This window comes from Sturnus vulgaris, chromosome Z (genome assembly GCF_052056855.1).
Source record: "Sturnus vulgaris isolate bStuVul1 chromosome Z, bStuVul1.hap1, whole genome shotgun sequence".
Classification (NCBI taxonomy): Eukaryota; Metazoa; Chordata; class Aves; order Passeriformes; family Sturnidae; genus Sturnus; species Sturnus vulgaris.
The window spans coordinates 30,590,630-30,596,629 of NC_142283.1; the positions used below are offsets into that span (position 1 = coordinate 30,590,630).

Below are 6,000 nucleotides of genomic sequence, written 5' to 3' on the forward strand. Positions count from 1 at the left end.
AAATTATAATTTATTGCCTTTTTGTTTCAGCAAAACATACTTTGTTCTTTGCATAAAATTCTGAGTTCTGCTGAGTATTTTCATTGCCAATAATACATTGATGGGTGGTGGAAAAGCAAGAAAACCCCTTCCTCTACAATGCACAGCAAGTGCTACAGGGCTTGGAGTACTGCTGCAACAGAGCTCTTCCAACTAATGATTGTCTTCCTTAGAAACACACTGCCTGACCTCACCTATTAAATGGTAAAAGCTTGCTTTTTTCTGGCATTTCTTGCTATACAATCTATGTCTATCCTTTCAGAGGCTAGTGTTGAATTTCATTCACATTCTCACATAGATTTGAAAGAGAATCTCTGCCCAACTTATGTTTCTCAACACTAGTAATAATAAACCCCAAAACTTTAGATGTTTACCTCAAAAACAGTGTTTCAAAAACAGCACTAACCATAAATTTTGTTTCTCATATATACTACATGATTTTTGTGAGTACTTGTTCTTTGCTCACATGGCCCCAAGTCCTATCTCAAAATTCTACTTGATTTTACTTTATGCTTCCAGAATGTTGTCATAACAGAAGCACCCCACGCTTGCATTTCCACATACCTTTAATACAAATTCACATTGAAATATTTATTTCACATAAGTTATAAAGTAACCCGTAAAACTTGAGATCTATTGAATCAAGCTTTTCAAGTAAAACTTTTACATCTTTCTGCAGGAAAACACTTTTAGTTGATTCAACAAGCCTGAACAATATATAAATAACACCCTCTCCTCGTTACCTTGGAAGAAACTGAATTTGAGTACAGGAAAGATTGACAGGAAATGAAATAGAGTTCTTCACTTACCACAGAGAAATGGAGGGGGTTATTCATTAAAGAGTATGTTGTAAATTCTAATTATCTTTTTGCTGTCCTACACATTTCAATTTTTCATGTTCTGACTGCCTTAGAAAGGAGCTAAAAAACCAAAAGGAGGAGAAAAAGAGGAAAAGTGTGAAAGGGAGAGAAAAAGGTGAAAACTGGTGAGGAAAAGCAAAACAGAGGGGGGAGAGGCGAAAAAGGGTGGGAGATGACAGAAGTGGTGGAAGGCAACAAATGAACGGGAAGGCAATGAAAAAAATATTGGAGAAAGAAAGTAAAAAAGGCAAAAAAGAAAGAAGAAGGTTAAAAGGCGAGAGGAAGAAGAGAAAAAAAGAGGGAGGAGAAAAAAGGGGAGGGGGACAGGAAGAAAGAGCGAAAAAGGAAGGGGGAAAAGAGAAAAAAAGAGAAAAAAGAAGAAAAATACTTAGCTGTGCCTTGAGAAACACCTTGCATTCATTTAATTGACTCAAGCTCTAGAGCATGAAGAAAATATTTCTCACTAGTTAGAGAATGTGCAGTGTTTCTTTCTGCCACTTTAACATTAAGATACCTTAAGTAGAGCCATTTTTTTAAATTATTCAGAATATTTTGACTATGCAGACTGTCATACTAGACCAGGCTGATAAACCAGTCTAGCAACAATTTGATCAGATCAGCCAGCACTATATCTTGTCCTCAAGACACAACATAACTAACATGCTGTAGTCTATAGGTACCATACAGATTATGGTAGATATGCTATAACCTACTATTTTAAGTATTTAATCCTAATTGTTAGCAACTGTTTTAAAGCATACAGTAGAAGTACTTCTTCTGACTTGTTTGGCTTCATTTGTGATACGTTTCAAAACTCTTGTTTGTAGCAGGAGATTTATTCACCTTGAATATCACAAGCAATAGTCAGATCCAACTAAGGATTAAATGGAAACCTGGAAAGTTATGAAACTCCTTCTTGGTATAGTCTTAATTGCAATGTGCACGCCATCATTTTTGAGTATACAACATGAATACTTCTGTCAATCTATAAAATAAGAACTTCAGAACAAATCCCAACCTCTTGGCACCTTTTGAGCCATTACTACATGTACAATGGAAACAACATGATAAGAACTGTCTTCAATATGCATGCATTTTACAACAGAGTTCCTTTGCATTCACCTCTAAGGAATCAAGAAAAAACATCCTCTGATCATTTTGTACTATTAGCCACATGCAGGGAAATAACCTCCAAAACAAGCAGATTCAATCCTATCTTGTATTATTTGACAATTGGCAGCCCTGAGATTCTCTCACTTGACAAGGAAACAGACAAAGCATAAAAATGGTGGGTTTGTATTTTGGATTGGATCTCTGAGATAACTTTAAGCCTGCTTGCACATACACTTGTGCAGACCTCTGCCTCCACAGGTAAAAGGAAGTATCTGCTTTTGGCTACTTGCTAGCCCTTACCTCCTAGATCTCTCATTTTCACCTGTCCCAATGGTAAGACCACCATATCAAAGAAGCTAGCTGAGTATCTAAGGCCTACATTCAACCCACTTTCCCCTTTTTCTGCGCACACTAGTTAGCAAACTAGTCGGCTTCAGTCTTCCAGCGAAGTTATTTCTGAAAACTAGCTCCTGATTTCATATTTACAGTACAAGACAGACTCATAATTTTAGATCTACAGCACAAAAGAGAAATATAAATAAGAATCCAACACAAAAGTACTTCAAAAAATTAAGTTCGCATAAAATTTTTGGTATTAAATGGCAATTTCCTAGAAGCTATATTTATTACCGATGTTTTTAATGTGAGAACCCCTGCAAAGATAGAAAAGAATGCCCCAAATCAAAACGGAAACAAAACACCTGATTCATACCAAGTGACAGATCATAGACTTGTGATATTAAAAACATTTCTTGTCTTCTAAGAAGACTCCCATTTCCATGCCAAACACTTTAATAAGTAGCTTAAAAGTTATAATTAATGCCAATGTTGGTTTGTTTTTTTTTTTTCTCCAATCTATAAAGACAGTCATCTGCAAGCAAACAGCAGGCAATGTGAAAAGAGTCTACGGTACAACCTACCAACCTGCCAATGACAGCAATTCTGTGCAGCTCATAAGTCAGTCCGAGAACTGACCATGGCTTTACCCTTGCTGAAGAGCTTTGGGACCCACCCCTTCACACAGCAATTCTCACAGCACATCCACGCTCTGGCAAGTGCATAGCTATCTGGCACGTTCAAAAAGATGTGCAAATCAATTTTCAAGAGACTGATACACAAAATCGCCATATTTTGATAGTAATGCCTGAAAGCGATAGAAGAGTTTTAAAGGAACAGAATAAAGAGTGAAGGCTTACCAAATATTAAATAAATAAATAAATATACAAAACCGCTCCCAGAGAGTATTGGGAACCATAACCAACTCGAAGCAGCTGGAAGTCGAAACTAACAAAACGTCAGCACTTGAACGCTTCCTATGGCTGGGCACCCAGAAGTGAAGAAATGACAGCGCCAATGGGGCAGTGCCAAAGTCCGGAGGGGCTCTGTCTCTGTGTCTGTGTCTGTGTCTGTGTCTGTGTCTCTCTCTCTCTCTCTCTCTCTCTCTCTCTCTCTCTCTCTCTCTCTCTCTCTCTCTCTCTCTCTCTCTCTGTCTCTCGCTCTCTCTCTCTCTGTCTCTCTCTCTCTGTCTCTCTCTGTCTCTCTCTGTCTCTCTCTCTGTCTCTCTCTCTCTCTCTCTCTCTGTCTCTCGCTCTCTCTCTCTCTGTCTCTCTCTCTCTCTCTCTGTCTCTCTCTGTCTCTCTCTGTCTCTCTCTCTGTCTCTCTCTCTCTCTCTCTCTCTGTCTCTCGCTCTCTCTCTCTCTGTCTCTCTCTCTCTCTCTCTCTGTCTCTCTCTGTCTCTGTCTCTCTCTCTCTCTCTCTCTCTCTCTCTCTCTCTCTCTCTCTCTCTCTCCGCATTCAGCCATGTTCCCATCGCCGGCACGTCGCCTGGCCCTTTAAGCCGGACCCCATGACGGACGGGAGGCACCTTGACGACCCCCACTCGCTGCTCGCAGGGGCTCAGGCTGGCGACGCAGGGCGCCGTGGGAAACTTTGGCGGGCGGGGAGCGCCATGGCCCGGCCGTCTTGAGGAGGCGCGTCCCTCCCGTCGGCCTCGCACCGGACACAAAGTCGCGGCGGGGAGAGCGGAGGCTCCTCCGCATCCCCGCCTCCCAGCACCGCAGTCTGCAGAGGAAGAGCTGCTCCTGGCACCCGCACGGCCGCGGCCCCGGCGGTGCTAAGCGGCCCCCGGGCGTCCAGGAATATGCCTCGAGGCATCCGCGGGAAGCGCCGCGCCTCGGGCAGCGCGCAGGGGAGAGGCACCGCCGCCGCACGTGTGCCTTGACAGAGGCAGCGACGAGCACGGCCGGGTGAGCATCCGGCCAAGGCGCGGCGCCGGTATCGCCGCAGGGCTTGGGAGAATCACCACAACTCAAAGTACCTCCTGTTTCTCCCCTCCCCACAGCCCCCGTGCCCGGGCGACCGCGGCGCAGGTGGAACTCACTCAGGGAAGAAGCCGCGCCGCACTGCCGACTCCCTGCCGACCTACCCTCGCACTGCCAGCATCGACACTGACACGGATGTCTGTCACCGCGATCCTCCCTTCCTGCCCCGCCCCGGGGCCTCCCAGGGCCCCGCCCCTCCCCTCCCCTCCCGGCGCGGAGGACGCGGCGGCGCTCACGTCGGCCCGGTAGCCGCGCCCGGCTGGGCCGCCGGGAGGTGCTGTCCAAACCAGCACTGCTCCGCGTTGCGCTGGGCCGGGCCCGGAGCGGGGCTGGGCGGAGCCGGTGCAGCAGGGAAGGGGCTGGGCTTCGTAGGGTTAGGCCTGGAGGCCGCAGGGGACGTTCGATGTTCGCAGTGGAGGGGCTTGGGTCGGCTGGGGAGGATCTGGAGTCCGCGCGGTCTCGGAGTCCGCTTGGAGGGATCAGAGCCGTGCGAGCCCGCGAGGAGAGAACGAAGCGCCCCTCCGACTTCCCTCGGGCAGGAACGGGCGAGTCTGTGTGCGATCAGTCCCGGGGGGGGGTGAAGCTCCTTCGTGCAGGGAGAGGAAAGGCTATGGTTGTGGGGCCGCAAGCGGTAATCAGCGAATTGGGGGGAAGGCTCTGCAGAGCCCTGTGCAGGGTGGTGGTAACAGCGGCTCAGGACAGCGGGGAGTCGCGCTATGGTTATCCTCCGAGGGATGGGTGCTGGGGATGGCACAAGGTAGATCCTGGTAACGGAGGATTCAAGGCAATACAACCTATTGCGGTTGTATGCTTGTCGGGAGCTCCAGCGTACTTTAATGAGAATTCATTTTCATTGAAATTCAAAATGTAAAATAGCGAGCTGAAGCTTGGCCATGTATTACAATGAACTGTGTCACAACCACACATACCCACCACATGGGACTGCTCAACATCCCTTGTTAAACAGGTTTGCGCAGAAGACCGTCGAGAGGTTTATCTGCATAGGTAAAATGGAAGAATTAGGACCCAGATCTGTATTGTTTTTCAGGGGCATTCTGATGAAGTACTTGTTTATCAAACTGTACTGTCCTAATACTCTGTAAAAATACAAAAAATACATATGGTAAAACATAATTCAGCCACCGTCAGATTAAAATAATAGCTTCTTTTCTGAGTAACCTACCGACTTCTTTATTACAACAAATCTGGGTAATTGGTCTGTGATGGATGTTTCACTATTTTTGAAAAAGCTGGATGTATTATTAAGATGGAGCATTTTCCTCATTCATATAAAATGGAAAATGCAATACAAATTAATTCTTTGAAAGCTTATTAACATTTCTCAAAGTATATCAGTGGAGTTCTGGCTTGGTATTAATTGCCTGGTCCTTTTTCTTCAGAAGGTGAAAATTTGCCTTTGTGGGGCTACAGGACATAGCAAGCAATTAGTGATCAATGTGTCCCATAAATTATTTCATTCTTTGATGACAAGAAATATTAAGCTCTTTAAACAGAAATGGTGACTTACTGGTTCCAACTGATTTGCAGAGTCACACCAGCACTTTTTTGTAGAGCTCTTTGTCACACCAAGCCACCATCAAAGTTTGTGCCAGACTTCCCTTCTTACATTATTGATCTAGCTTATGAAAATGAACATTGTAAGTGCA

At 45.2% G+C, this 6,000-nt stretch overlaps 1 protein-coding gene across 39 annotated transcripts in view; it reads right to left on the reverse strand.

Annotated features, from left to right (window-relative positions):
- The window catches only part of PAM (peptidylglycine alpha-amidating monooxygenase), a 150,019-nt gene extending 145,510 nt beyond the window's left edge, over positions 1-4,509 (reverse strand). For 11 of the 39 annotated variants that reach the window (XM_088157299.1, XM_088157294.1, XM_088157286.1 and 8 more), the window contains exon 1: positions 4,393-4,495. The gene's annotated coding sequence lies outside the window, so the exon portion shown is untranslated. Of the gene's footprint in view, positions 1-848; positions 1,022-4,392 lie in introns of those variants that run through there. The other 28 variants (XM_088157303.1, XM_088157289.1, XM_088157283.1 and 25 more) reach the window with 7 other exon arrangements.
- Between the last annotated feature and the right edge of the window lie 1,491 nt (positions 4,510-6,000).